A 14,864-nucleotide genomic window follows, 5' to 3' on the forward strand; every position below is an offset into this window, starting at 1 on the left:
TCTCCAGCTGCCCCCGGATATTTCTCAGTGCCATGGGCAAGGTGAACCAAATAGGGAACTGCATACCCAGCAGTGCCTCTTTTGCAATATAAACAGAACCAGATCTCCAGCTTGTGTGGCCTCTTGGCTATGAATTAAGGGGCAGTGAGAAGCAGCCTCTGCCCCACCCAGAGGCCCTGGCTCCCTTCCGCGGAATAGCTGGTGATCAGGCCCAGTGGGACTGAGGAACAGACACAGGCTGCCTCCCCCAGCACCAGACACACTGGGCTCCCCGCCCGGCCAGACTGTCTCCCAAGGTGCCCGTGTAAGTTTGTCCCAGAAACCAATTCTTCCTGGAACTGAGTGTTACCTCAGGACAGAGAATGCCAGGCGTCATAACTTGGCCTTGCAGCAAACGAAGTCTTTCAGTCCTGCTTGATAGAGCAGATGGCTGTGCTAGGATGTTTGGCCTGGGCTGGACTTGTAGTTTCGTGAGGAACCTCTGGAAATGCCACCAGGGGGCACCCTTTCCACATCTTGGAAGTTCAGCCTCCGGGGTTTTGGTGTGTGTGCACACCTGACCTCGTTTCTGTATGATTATGGTATTGAATCAGGCCTCCATTTTCCCAGTTTACATAGTCAACTTCATCTCCCGCTGTGGCTCAGGTTCTGTCTGTCCGCATCACCGAGTAACAAAGCTCGTGAGTGGTCCCGAAGCTTTGGAGGTCCAGGCAGTGGGTGGAGAGGGATGTGGGGTGGAGTCAGTGTGGGGAGCATCTAGATTGGCTACACTGCCCTCCAGGAGGCACCTCCACTAGGATGGAGAGGCCTGGAAGCTGACAAATACTTCCTGCTCCCATCGGATGCTCTGGGCACCACAGGTGGGGCTGCTGGTGGTGCATGGTTTAAGGAGGCTCAGGGAAGATGCTGCCTGGGGCAGGAGAGAGTATCTGAGGAAGGGTGGTGGCTGACCCGGTTTCAGGTGCGCAGGAGAGGAACTAGGGAGCGCAGAGCAGGGTGATTGCTGGCTGGCAGAGAGTCTGAGCCGGGCAAGACATGTCCAAGGGGACCTTTCCAGCTTGAACTCTGCAAACACCACCAAACTCTGGCTCCTTGTAAAGCACCGCAAGCCTCCTGCTTGGGTCCAAACACTGGATGCCATTAGAGGCCATCAAGTAAGTCTGAAGGAATTTCAGGGTCTTCGCAGCTTTATTCTCAGGTACAGGCTGAGAAAAATACCTGGCTTTTCTAGAAAAAGAACCACGTTCAACATAGTGCTGCCTATGTTACAGGCAAGCGATGGGAGGAAGGAGGAGTGGAAGTGGTGTTGCAGGAAGTGGGGCGCGAGAGGATGGTCCCGTCCCAGATCTCAGGTAAGCCCCTGGGACACGCCCTGCCTAGTGAGGATCCTTGGCTTCAAAGAGGAAGGAATTCAAGAGCGAGCCACAGTAGAGTGAAAGCAAGTTTCTTCAGGGAGATACACACTCCGTTGACAGAATGCGGGTCGTCTCTGAAGGCAAGAGAGAGTGCGGTGAGGTGCAGGGTTTTAGTTTCTATGAGCTCAGTAACTTCCTATGCTAACAAGCGGGCAGATTATTCCAGCTACTTTGGTGAAGGGGTGGGGATTCCTAGGAATTGGGCCACCACCCACTTTTTGACCTTTTATGGTCAGCCTTGGCACTGTCATGGCGCCTTTGGGAGTGCCATTTACCATGCTAATGTATTACAATAAGTGTGTAATGAAGCTCAAGGTCGACTGGAAGTCAAATGGGCCTCAAGGTTTACTGGAAGTTGGGCCTAGTCGAGTTTTAACCAGTTTATGTCCTATCCTCAGTTGCTGTGATATTCTTTTAATGGTTGTGCCTGTCCCCTTCCCTCCTATTTCAGTGGGAAGAGCTGGCAGGAGGTGGGGGCCTGCTGATCCTCTTGTGGCTCCTAAGTTTCAAACACTAGACCCTTGAAGGAAGTGAATGGATTTGCAGCATAAGCCCGGCCCTTAGAAATGGAGACTGAGAGCAACCTCCTGGAGACTGAGAGCAACCTCCTTGGACTGGAAGGCAGAGGGAAGGGATGCAGCTGTGGACATTTGTGGGTCCTAGAGGTCCTTGGGGCTGAGCCCTGGGGGAGGGGCAGAAATGGCAGAAAGGTTTGTGGCTTGAGAGGGAGACCTCTGTCTGGCTTCTTTGAGTCCCGGTGTAGTCCTCCCCATGCGGGACCTCAGAGGCCTCAAAGCGGAGCCCTGGGCCTCAGCCAGAGATGGGAGAGAGCTGCTCCGGACACAGATGCGCCCAGGCCCCCAGGGAACATGCTGCAGCCTAAGCTGGAAACAGCCCCAACACCCTTCCACGGGACAGTGGGGAGGAGAGTTGTAGCAGATTCATGCGGTGGGTATTTCTCAGTGAAGAGAATAAATCATCCATGTGACAGTGCAGTGAATCTGCAGGCAAAAAGCTGGTGCAAAAGAGCACTAAGTGTATGATTCCGTTTCTAAAAAGCTCAAGTCCAGGCTACCCTTTGTGGAGGGAGTGACTCAAATGGGACTTGAGGGAGGCCCCTGGCATCCTGGGAATGTTTTTTTGTTTTTTGTTTTCTTTTTAATGGAGGTACCAGGGATTGAACCCAGGACTTCGTCCATGCTAAGCATGTGCTCTACCACTGAGCTATAACCTACCCCCACCCCGGGAATGTTCTAGTCCTTAATCTAGGTGCTGGTTGCAGGGATATGCTCAGTGTGTGAAAGGTCATTTGGATTTATATGCTTTTCTGTGTGAATATTTGTATAAAGTATTTTTTAAAAGATTTAAGTGCAAAAGATGAGACACAATGGAGTGAGGCGGTGGAATGTCTTTTATCATCTGTGCCCCCTTTGCTCAGCGCCCTCCTTGTGGGATCCTTGCTCTTGTTTCATCAAGAGAAGGGGAGGCAGGATAGGATTTAAGTTATGAAGGACTTTCTGCTCTTTCATTCCTGACATCTGCTGTGAATCAATATTCTTTTCGATCACCTGTTTAATGGCGCCCTGAATTGAACTGCAATTTTCGGCTCCTTCAGAAACTAAAATGGATTAGATGAGTTTGTGTTATTGAGAGCCCCCAATTTGCTGCCTCCATCAAATACTGGCCAGACTCTTGAGTATGAGCATTAGTATCTGTAAATCCAACGGTAAGACCTGTGGGCTGCTCACGTCAACCAGACAGACATTGTTGATCAAGTCTGAGGTCTTCTTTGTATTGTCTCTAGAGCCACCAAGTTTCACAGATGCCATTGCAGTGGCAGGTCTCAACTCACCTGGAATCACCTGAAAGAAGGAGGCTAATTCTATCCACTGCTGGGATTCAAGGTGGCTACACAACCTTTGCTACTTGTCCCATTGAGAAGTGGGGTCTCCTTGAATCTGGGGGGGTTCTATGGCTTTTTGATCAACAAAAATCAGTGGCAGTGAGGCCGAGTCAATTTCCAGACCTAGGCAACTTCCACTTTCTGTCTCTTGGAACAGTACCCTGGGAGCCCTGAGCCTCCATGCAGGAAGTCCAAAGTCCCTGAGACTGCAGGCTGGAGCAGCCATGCCCAGCACTGTGGTCAACCACCAGCAGAGCCCAGTTGTCCCCACCAAGGAGACAGGAATGTGAGGGAGGCTGTCTTGAATACTCTGGACCAGCCTATCTGCCAACTGATATCCCTGAGCGACCTCAGTCGACATCAGTAGGAGTAGAAGAATTGCTAAACTAATAGATAAAATCATGAGATATGAGGCAGTAGTTGATGGTTTTTTGGAGTAGTTATGCAGCGACAGGTAACAGGAACAGCTGAATCTTCACCTGGACCAGAGTCTTCACATCCATGATGAGCAGCTCCTTGGCTCCATAAGAATCCATCTCCTTAGCTCACTTTGCCAATGCGGGTACAAAATTTCCCAACTTTTCATTCCATTAGAATTCTTTTAGCTGCCAGGCTTGTGGCAGGATGATTTATTGTGGAATTATTTTTTTTTTGTTCTTGTTATACTATGTCTGTTTCCCTCATTTCTCTCATACTGAGAAAGTTATAAAGCTTTTGTTCCCAGTTCTGAGCTTCTGTTTTGGGTAGGCAGAGGGTGGGTGGCTGTTGGCATTTGGATTATGTGCAAACACCTAGGCTGAGACAGAAGTGTGCTGTGGGTGTGTGCTGAGCAGAGAGGTTGAGATTCTCTAGGATCTGGAAATTTGGTCCCTTCCCCCAATGAGTGGTGGAGACCCAGGCCCCTAATTTTTCCCAGAGCCCACCCAGGCTGAAAGATTGCTGGAGAATGCCCAGAGAGGATGGGCATGGTTTTTCCCAGCCAGGGTCTCCCGCCCGGAGACTCTGCTGTCAATGATATGGACATCTGCAAAGGGCAGTGCTGGGACCCCAGTGCTGACCCAGAGGACCCCAGGATGTGACAGCAGCCTCTGAAATAAGAGGGAGCAACAGAAACAATGGCTGCTGCTGCGGACTGAATATTTGTGTCACTCCAAAATTCACATATTGAAGCTTAATCCCCACTGTGATGGTATTTGGAGGTGGGGCCTTTGGGAGGTAATTTGATTAGATGAGGTCACGAGGGTGGAACCCCCATGATAGAATTAGTGCCCTTATAAGAATAGGAGGAAACCAAAGCCCCCCTCTATCTCTGCCATGTCAGGATACAGTGAGAAGGGGGACTTCTGCAAACCAGGAAGAAAATTCCAGACTGAATCCACCAGCACCTTGATCTTGGACTTCCAGGCTCCAGACCTGTGAGAAGGAAATGTGTGTTCTTTAAGCCACCTGGTCTATGGTATTTTGTTATAGCAGCACAAGCTAAGACAGCTGCTACTAGTTACTAAGGACCTGGCCCTGCTCTTGGGTTTCCTGGCCCTGCATACACCCCTGATATTTTACAGGCTCATGAAGAGAGGAGGGAGCCCCACTAATGACTAGGGTTGAATTTCCTCTCAGTCTGGCAGTTTGGGACACAGCAAATTCCATTTGATTGAGAAAAAAATAAGGAATGTGATATTTCATGTACATTTTATAAACCAAAAATGATAAAAATGCTTCTCAAGCCAGGCAGAACATTCCATGGCTTTCTCTTTATTGCATTGTGGGCTCCTGTGCCCATTGAATTCTTGGCATTTTCCTTGGCAGGATTTTTGTGAAATATCTCCAAGGTTTGGATTTTTTTTTTTTTAATAAAAAGAAGGGAATTGAAACAGAGGAGAGACTTGCTCAGAAAAATAAAACCCAACTACTTTTTTTTAAACCCAACTATTTTTGATGCATTCCCTGAATATTTGCTCTCAGAATTCTTTGCTTTTAATAAATCATGTATGGATCTTTAAGATTTCAATCTTTTTAGTAGACATCACATTTATGTAGTTTTAAATGAAAATGATATCAACAGGTACATGAGAAATATCACTCCCATCCCCTACCCACCCTCCGTTTTCTCTCACTTTGCCCCTGTATGTAACCATTTTTATTATAATAGTGAATTATTTATCTTTCCAATTTTTCTTTATGTAAATGTACTTTTATTTTCTCCTTTCTTACACGAAAAAGCATATTTTATATATATGTACATATACATACGTATATATATATCTTGCTCTTTCCTTTTTAAATTTGAACTAAATACTCTGGATATCCTTCCATACCAGAGTACATAAAACTCTTCCTCAGACCTTTTTGATAATATTCCATTGGTAGATATACCAGGGTTGGGTGTTTAACCAGTCTCCCATTGCTGGACACCTGGGCTGTTTCTGATTAGTTTTTTAATTGAAGTATAGTCAATTTACAATGTTGTGTTAATTTCTGGTGTACAGCATAGTGATTTATTCTTTTTCATTATAAGCTATCACAAGGTATTGTATATAGCTCCCTGTGCTGTACAGAAGGACTTTGCTGTTTATCTATTTCATATAATAGTAGTTAGTATCTGCAAATCCCAAACTCCCAATTTATTCCTCCCCATCCCTTTCCCCCTGGCAACCACAAGTTTGTTTTATATGTCAGTGGGTCTGTTTCTGTTTTGAAAATAAGTTCATTTGTGTCTTTTTTAATATTCTACATGTAAATGATTTCATACGGTATTTTTCTTTCTCCTTCTGGCTTATTTCACTTAGTATGACAATCTCCAATTCTATCCATGTTGCTACAAATGGCATTACTTTATTCTTTTTTATGGCTGAGTACTATTTCATTGTATAAATATACCACAATCCAGTCATCTTCTTTATTCAATCATCTGTCGATGGGTATTTAAGTTACTTCTATGTCTTGGCTCTTATAAATAGTGCTGCTATGAACATTGGGGTGCACGTATCTTTTCGAATTAGAGTTTCCTCCAGATATATGCCAAGGAGTGGGATTGCTGGATCATAGGGTAAATCTATTTTCAGTTTTTAAAGGAATCACCTTACTGTTTTCCATAATGGTTGCACCAAACTACATTCTCATCAACAGTATAGGAGGGTTCCCTTTTCTCCACAGCCTGTCCAGCATTTATTCTTTGTGAACTTTTTAATGATGTTGATTTTGACTGGTGTGAGATGATACCTCGTAGTTTTGATTTGCATTTTTCTAATAGTTAGCAACATTGAGCATTCTTTTTTTCCCATGTGCCTATTGGCCATTTGTATGTCTTCATTGGAGAATTGCTTATTTAGGTCTTCTGCCTATTTTTTTAATTGGGTTGTTTTAAATCTTTAAGTCATTTTGAGTTAGTTTTTGTGTATGGTGTGAGGGAGTGTTCTGACTTCATTGATTTACATGTGGCTGTCCAGCTTTCCCAGCACCACTTGCTAAAGAGGCTTGAAATAGACATTCTTTAGCATGGTAAGGAAATATCTTTCTATTCCTAGGTTTTCAGAATTCTTTTTTTGTATACTTACAGGATTAATTGTTTAATTTTAGTAAATGTCGATAATCTAGATGATCATATAATTTATCTATTTTGGCTTATGGATGTGATAACTTTGTATATATTTTAAAATACTAAGCTAGTTATGCATTCTGGGTTGAAATATTTCATACTAAAATTTCATCTTCTGGATCAAGACTCTGAAAATCTTAAAGCTTCTTCCAGAAATTCTATATATCCAGTCAGCTCCCAGAAAACTACAATGTCTCTCAGAAGGAAGACATTTCTTCCCCTTTGTTCTTTGCCCATCATTAAAGGAAACCTCCAAGTTCCAAATAGGTCAGTCTGCTAATACCCACAAATCAATTCTGATGAAATCATCATACAGTAAAAAAAGACTGTTATTTACTAAGTGTTTACTCTATACTAGACATTGGATTGAGATAAATATTATTTTATTTAAGTCTTAAAATTACCCTTAGTTTTTCATCAAAAGTATACTGTAGTTGAGGGGAGGGTATAGCTTAGTGGTAGAGTGCATGCCTAATATGCATGAGGTCCTGGGTCCAATCCTCAGTTACTCCAGTAAATAAGTAAATAAACCTAATTACCCCTCACCCCCCAAAAGACAAAAACAACAACAAAAACTATTTTTAAAAGTATATTGTAGTGATAAGTAAACAAAATCTTAAGACAATATCCCTATAATAAAGACAATGATGAATTTCTTACAACTGTTTTAAAAAACTCTGCTTATGATGATAATTTTCAAACCCACCAAGCGCAATGAGAAGAGTACAATGAATCTTCTTGGATCTATCACAAAGCTTCCACAACTGCCAAAATTTGGCCAAACTCACTTAATTACCCATACCACATTTTTTTTCCTCTGGAGGTCTTTTTAAACAAATTCTAGACATACCATTTTATCTACAAATTCTTCAGCATTATACCCAACTCATATTGAGTCCCTGCAAGCTGATAGCATAATGTCAAAGCACAATTCATTATAAGAGATTCTGTAAAGGGTTAGAACAATGCAATCTAAATCCACAGCGCGGTGATTGTCTGTAATTACACAATCCACAGACTGGGAGCAATTGTTCAAGGAAGGCTACACAGGCTTTGTTTCACTTAACTGAATTTTTGATTAAGAATTGGCTAGGAAGGAGTGATGTTCAAGGTTACATATTCTGGCAAAAACTTCAGAGTGCAAATGATTCTTGTTGATTAAAAGAGATCCATTAAGCAGAAAGTAGATTTGGCATCCTTATAGAGAAATTATACAGTCCAACCATAATACATGACACCTCGTCACTGCACAGGCATGAGCTCTTGGCAGGATTCTCTGAGCTAAACTGTCTTTCATCAGAATGATGTCTCTTGAAAATGGACAGCCAGAGTGGAAGAAGCCAGGTCAAAGGAAGAAAAAAAAAGTACAACCTGTATGGTTTCATTTTTATCAAAGTCTAGCAAATGCAAATTAACTTATAGTGACAGGAAGTAGATCAGTGGTTGCTTAGGAATGGGGGTGGGGAGAGACAGGAGGAAGGGGATTACAAAGAACAAAAGAAAACAAGAAAACTTTGGGGAATGTTCACTGTCTTGATTGTGGTGATGGTTTCATGGGTGTATATGTATTATTATGTATATTCCTTGAGGAGGAACTAGGACCTGGCTGCAAGGCTGCACCATTGATTCCTGACTGTTCCTCCCTTCACAGATTTAGCAACTGTTTGAATCTGCCCTTTGGAACTCAGGAAAGGTCTAGGAGGCTGAAAGAAGCCTATTTCCTACAAAGAAGAAACGGAGGACATGGAGAGGATTTGTACCAGGGAGGACCCCACAGGGTCCTGCTCTGTCTCAGTTCCATCTAGACCTGAACCAGTCCTCAGGGGCTGACTAGAGTAGAGTATCTTACCGTAGAGGATGAGAGTTGGAAGGGCTGAGGGGCCGGGCCGGAGACAAGGCCTGGGAGAGAGCTGAGTGTCTAGCCATGGGGCCTGAGTTCCCAGGCAAGTGTAGGAGAGGTGAGGGAGCTCCGTCAGGACCAACCAGGAACAGGAGCAGGTTGAAAACAAAATGGAAAATGGGAGAGGGTTGCTCTGAACAGTGTGTGACTTGTGCCACTATCTCTATAGGCCATGGGAGCATCATTCATGAGGGTGACAAGCTGGTTTGGAGTTACAGAGGCAGGGCCAACCCCATTCACGCTCCTACTGCAGGGCTGTGGCTCCCTTAGAGTCACCCATGGAAGACTCTGGAGCATTCTAGGCACTTGTGGTGGGGGCTGTTTCATAAAACCATATTGTTGGGCTACACCTTCCCCTGCCCCTAGAATTTGGAGGTGTCATGCTGCTTGATCCTAAAAAGATCCTGGTGGCTCATGCTAGTGGCTGCCGGCTATTTCCAGACACCTCTCAGCAGATCATATTTTCTCTGTCACCAGGAATTGTTCAGTGCACTGTTACACTTTGCCAGAAAAAGGCCATCCTGACTACAACAGTGATTAGACAGTGGATCCAGAAGTGCTCTCCTAGTGGGGCTGGTTCCCCATTAGTTTCAGCAGACTTTAAAGACACTGCCTGGATGCTGCTCTGAGGCGTTGGGTCCTCAGCCTTACTGAGCACTGCAGCCCTGGCCAATCCTCCATGATCGTTCTTGCAAATGTTTTAGGCTTCCTTTTTTTTGTACTTTCTTCCTTGGTGTCACTAATCATGGGAGATGTGTGGACCACTCCTGATTTGATGGGGTGAACCAAACTGTCCTCTTTTATGTGAAATAACCTTTCTTTTCCTTTTTCTGTGAAGAGGTTTCTAACACCACCTACATGTGGATATTCTCATTTCCATTCGAACATTTACTGTGAAATTTAACAGCTTGGTTCTGAAGCGCTCCACAGTTCCAAACCCAGTGTAGGCACCACCCCAAGCATCCTGCCCCAGAGCCCAGTCTGCACTGATGCCAGGGATATTGCTGGTGCAGGACACACAGGCTTTGTACCAGCCTCCTTATCTTTCTCCCTTTTATGTCTCTGTTAATCATCCAGTGTCTTAGAGGAAAGTTCCAGCCAGCATACTGAATGGTTCATTCTCTATACCTGGCACAATACTACCAGAAATCATTCCTGGTCCAAAGGTTTTAGATTTTTGGTGACTCATTAAAACCATCACATTGTTAACAACTATACACTGAGTAAGAAAAATCATGGGGAATAATGGTGGAGACCACTTATCGGCTACATACCAAAATCCTCTCTTCTTGGGGTACACAGACTGCATTTCCCAGCCACCCTTCCAAACACGTTTGGTCACATAACCAATCATTTCCAATGGAATGTGAGCAGAAGTGTACATACCAAACTCCAGGGCTGGTCTATTACAAACGTCCCACAGTCCTTCTTTCTCTCTCATTTCTGGCTGACTGAGACCTTGACACCCAAGGTGACCTTGGAAGCCCTAAGTTGAAAACGGCAGAGCCGCTCTCAGTCCAATTGACCATGAGGACAGCTGCCCTTGGAGTACAAACCTGCCCAGGAGTGTTATGTAAGAAATACATTTGTATTATGTTAAGGTCTGAAACTCCAAGGTGTTTTTATTACTGCAGCCTAGCGTACTCTGACTCATAGAAGGTGGGATCCAGAAGCAATTTTATTTTCATTTCTCTTTGTCCCTCTAAAACCATTTTGTGGGACCCATTCTCCTTCTGCCCTTTGATGGACATTTAAAGCAGGTTCTATGACCTCTCTAGTCATTTGTAGGTAATCAAAGGTCATCTGGTCTAATTCTCAAAAAAGTTCAGTAATTAAATGGTTTGGTTTTATGTAATGATAAAAACTTCAAACTTCATTTAAATTCAAAGCTCTTCCCTTCCTTTGTGTGGCACACAGACCAGCTGCCCTCAGTGGGACTTGAAGTGTGTGGTGATCTCTCACTTTCCACTTCATACTTTGTAGCAGAAACTATTGTCCCCCAATATCTGTTCCCCTTGTCCTCCTTATTAATAGGACTTCCAATTTTTTGCTGGACTTGTGGCCGCCCAGCATAAAGACTACATTTCCCAGCATCCTTTGAAGCTACATGTGGCCATGTGACTAACTTTCAGGCAACAGGGTCTAAGTAAAGTGAGTGAAAACTTTTTGGTGATGCTCTGGAAAGCAGGGGTGTTGCTCCCCTCTCCCCCTCCCTCTTCCCACTGGCTGGAGTAAGGACCCAGAGGATGTGGGGATGAGCAGCATTCTAGGGAATGGCAAAACAGCAAGATAGAAGGATCTGGGGAACCCAACATGGCGGCGTTACTATATCCAGCCCCAGAGTCCTTATGCTGGAACTATTCCACTTGAAATACATTAACTTTTTTCTATTTTTTTTTGTTTGTTTTTAAACCATACAGTTTTTTCCCCTCCAGCAGCTGCACCTGTATACTAACCATACAGGTCATCCTTATGCATGCTTCTGTCTTTCCTCCCTCATCATACTAAACTTTGACCTTGGATCCCAGCATAGGTTGGAGTGATGAGAGTGAGAGGCCCAAAGGGGCCAGGACAGGGTTTATTTGGTTAGAACTACTGTGAGATGGCATAAGTACTCCTTGGGTTTCCAGATGTAGCAGAGCCTTCCTTTCGTTGGGCACTTTTTAAAAATAATTAATGAATATATATTTATAATTTATTATTTATAAATTAATTAAATTATACACACACACACACACACACACACACACACACTTGGCAGGGGAGGTAATTAGGTTTGTTTATTTATTTAATGGAGGTACCAGGGATTGAACCCAGGACCTTTGTACATGTTAAGCACATGTTCTACTACTGAGCTATACCCCTCTGCCCCCAATTAGGCACTTTTGTGGATTCTTTTGGGGGGACAATTCCTTCACATAGCTAGGATTTCTCACTCTCTAATCTTTGATGCCAGCAAATGCCTTTCTTAAGCTGATCAACTACATTTCTTTCTTTAGTCTCTGAATCTGGCAGGGCTCTATTAGGCTCACCAAACCCCTCCAGGGGATGCCCTCAGACAGGTTCTAACATCATCCTGCATCAGCTCTCTCTCACTCGTCCCACGTCTGGCCCACAGGAAACGTCAGGAATCCGGAGCTGGAATCTGGGAAGGCGAGCAGCCCTTCAACCTGGCAACCTCTCTTGTTCCACCATCAGGGCAGCCAGCTAGCTGCCTGTTTTTTTGATTTTTAGGACGAGCCAGCCACCCACTCACCCTCTCCTCCATGCCGCAGGAAACAGACATTAAACTTTCTGAAGGGTCCTCTGAAGCCCCTTTCCCTGGGCTTGAAGGGAAGGAAACACCTGTCTTAGATTTCCTCAAAAGGCTGAATAGCTTCCCCCTTCCTACTCCCGTCTATGGTCCCACCTGTAAGGGGACATCCCCAGGCTTGGAACTCTGAAGGTGCTCTGGCCCCTTCCCTCAAGATTTCCCTGTTATTGAAGAAGAGGTTCAAACCTTTTAGAAGCTCATCTGCCTTAAATCAGAGCCACTGTTTGCTTTCCGAATACCAGCCCCACCCACTTACCTCATATCTTCCAGGGCATCACAGAGAAATTAACATGCCCAGAAGTGCTACTGAAGCTGTATTCTATTGTCCTTCTGCTTGAACTTTTAGCCCGCCTTGCAGCAGGACTCCCCCAGTGCTGCTGCAGCTGCCACTATCCCGGACAGAACAAGGGGCTCTCATCCCAGCGGTAGTAACTAGTCTGTGGTGCAAGTAGGATTTCAAGGTTGAGTTCAAAAACATAACCTGAGTTTCCCTGGGTCTCACTAGCCTACAAGGATATGCAAATGGGGCCATCTTAAGGTAATAACCCAAATTTTAATAAATCCAGTCATCCAGGTATATTGTAACTCTGTCTCTATCTCCTGCTGAACATCACTCCCACTGTATTGGAGCCCTTAAGACACCAAATCTGCAGGGGGTGGGGAGTGCCTATGCCCAGCAGGGAGATGCCTTTCCTCTCTTTTGTGATCCACTTCATTAGAGGGACACCCAAGCCATGCCTGCGGGGCCCAATGTGAGGGGATAGAAATTGGAAAGCCCACCAAATGGGTGGGCAAGCCCCCACAAACATGTGGGTCCTTGCCTGCTAACTGAGAAAGAATTCTCAGTAGAGGCAGAGGGACAAAGTGAGGAAAAAAAAAAAAAAAAGAGGTGCTTTATTGCTCAGAGAGAGAGAAGGATAAAAAGCAAAACAAAGAAAACAACTTAGCAGGGAGCCATCAGCTAAGTAGCCGGTTGAGATGGTTTCAGCCCCCGAATGGACCACAGGGTCTCTTACTGGAAGGCTCTGCCATGGTTATCTTCGTTCCAGTGGTGCCAATCACCTTCTAGTACTGGTTCTTTCCTCTTCTGGAGCTTAGACCTAAAACAGAAACTTCGGGGTGGGTGGGGAGAGAACAAAAAGAGATACTGGGGTATGTCCTTGGGATTGATGCAGCAGTTGTGGAACGTAAAATGTCTTCTATGGTATGTCCTTGGAACCAAGGAGCCAGCTGTAGGGTAAGAAAAACAACCTGTTTTTTTAACAGCTGGCACTTTCTTTCCCTTGTTGTTAACCTGCCAGGGTCAGTAAGCCTGCCTCATCACCTCTCTCACCAGAGTCTCCCAGACCTTTTAGAACCACAGCATCTGGGTTGATATTCAGCCTTCTTCTTGCCTGGGATGGAGGCAGGACTGGACAAGGGGTGGTGACAAACAACATCCACTTACTCTTTCAGTCAACAGACATTTCCTGAATTCCTCTTCCATGCTAGTCACATGGTGAACAAGATAAATGTGGTTTCTGCAAACCAAGGAGTTTACAGCTTGATGCAAGACCAAAAACCAAACACACACACACACACACACACATATACAAACCAGAAAAAGCACTTAACAATTTAATGTTCAAAATTTTGTTGTTATTGGGTCAAGTTCATTGTACTTGGCTGCTGCTTCTGCTTGGGTGAGTTTTGTGCATGAAGCCTGTCAACCGTCAGGCAAATAGACGCTGACAGCCTGCCTTTCCTAGCACAGCACCTCCTTCCTCAGCCCCCTGCAACAGTGGGGCCCAGGGCAGGAGGTTAACCCTTGCTGTGCTGCAAGTGTCTGATTTTATTTTTTGACTCAGTGACAACCAAAGGAAAACACAAATGGTATCTCCCCAAGAATTTTCTTCCTCCCCCATTACACACCATGGTCCCCAAAGTCTCCAGTCCCTGCAGTAAAACTGGATGTTTAAGAGACTAGCCAGGCCACTGTGATAACTTCAAAACTACTGGAGGAGGCCAGAGATCTGCTGATATAAGAGGGTTCAGGCCAGCACAGACCAGACGTGGGGAGGTGAGAAGTTCTGTGAAAGGGGGAAGGGAAGGAGGATTTGTGGAGGGAGAGGAGGCAAATCGAAGAAGGAGGTCTGGGAGGGACTGAAGGTGGTCATGGAGGCCTGTCCTTTATTGGTCTAGGGAACCAGAGAAGGGAGAGAGAGAAACCTGGAAATGATCCAGAAACTAAAATTTCCAAACACGCAAAAACTAACACTGAGGAAGGCAGCCAGCAACACCAACACTCCAGAGACAGACTCATGCTGGATGAAGTGAAAAGAATATAAAAACCAGAAGGAGACTTCAGTATCCTCAGAGAGATGATTGAACATATAATGTTCATTAAAAAAAAATAAAAGTAAGCAATTAGGAAACAAAAAGCAACAGAAAGGTGGCATCACAAAATAGTGGAACAAAAAATATCATTCAATAAATGGTTTGGGAGAAATGATCAATTATTTGGGAAAATACATACACATGTAAAACATTTAATATATAAAAATATCCAATATTTTTTATTCTCTGAAAAGGAGAGGATGTTCTAGGATGGTTGAAAGAAAAAAATGGGTCAACAAAAGAAAGAAGTAGACTGATAAATTTAACCACATATTTTTTTTTTCATTTTTATAGTTAATAGAAAAAAATCAAACACATAAAATAGGAAAATATTGTCTATTTTGTAGTTGGGGCACAGGCTC

General features: G+C 44.4%; 2 long non-coding RNA genes across 2 annotated transcripts in view; one reads left to right on the forward strand and one right to left on the reverse strand.

Annotated features, from left to right (window-relative positions):
- Nucleotides 1-14,864, reverse strand: part of LOC116658372 — a 68,067-nt gene that overhangs the window by 22,098 nt on the left and 31,105 nt on the right. The window lies entirely within an intron of this gene.
- On the forward strand, nt 304-3,118 carry LOC116658374. Its single transcript, XR_004313757.1, has 3 exons — nt 304-1,154; nt 1,272-1,352; nt 1,867-3,118. It is a non-coding gene; the product is annotated as an uncharacterized LOC116658374 (long non-coding RNA).

The sequence above is a fragment of the Camelus ferus genome, chromosome 20 (genome assembly GCF_009834535.1).
Source record: "Camelus ferus isolate YT-003-E chromosome 20, BCGSAC_Cfer_1.0, whole genome shotgun sequence".
Lineage (NCBI taxonomy): Eukaryota > Metazoa > Chordata > Mammalia > Artiodactyla > Camelidae > Camelus > Camelus ferus.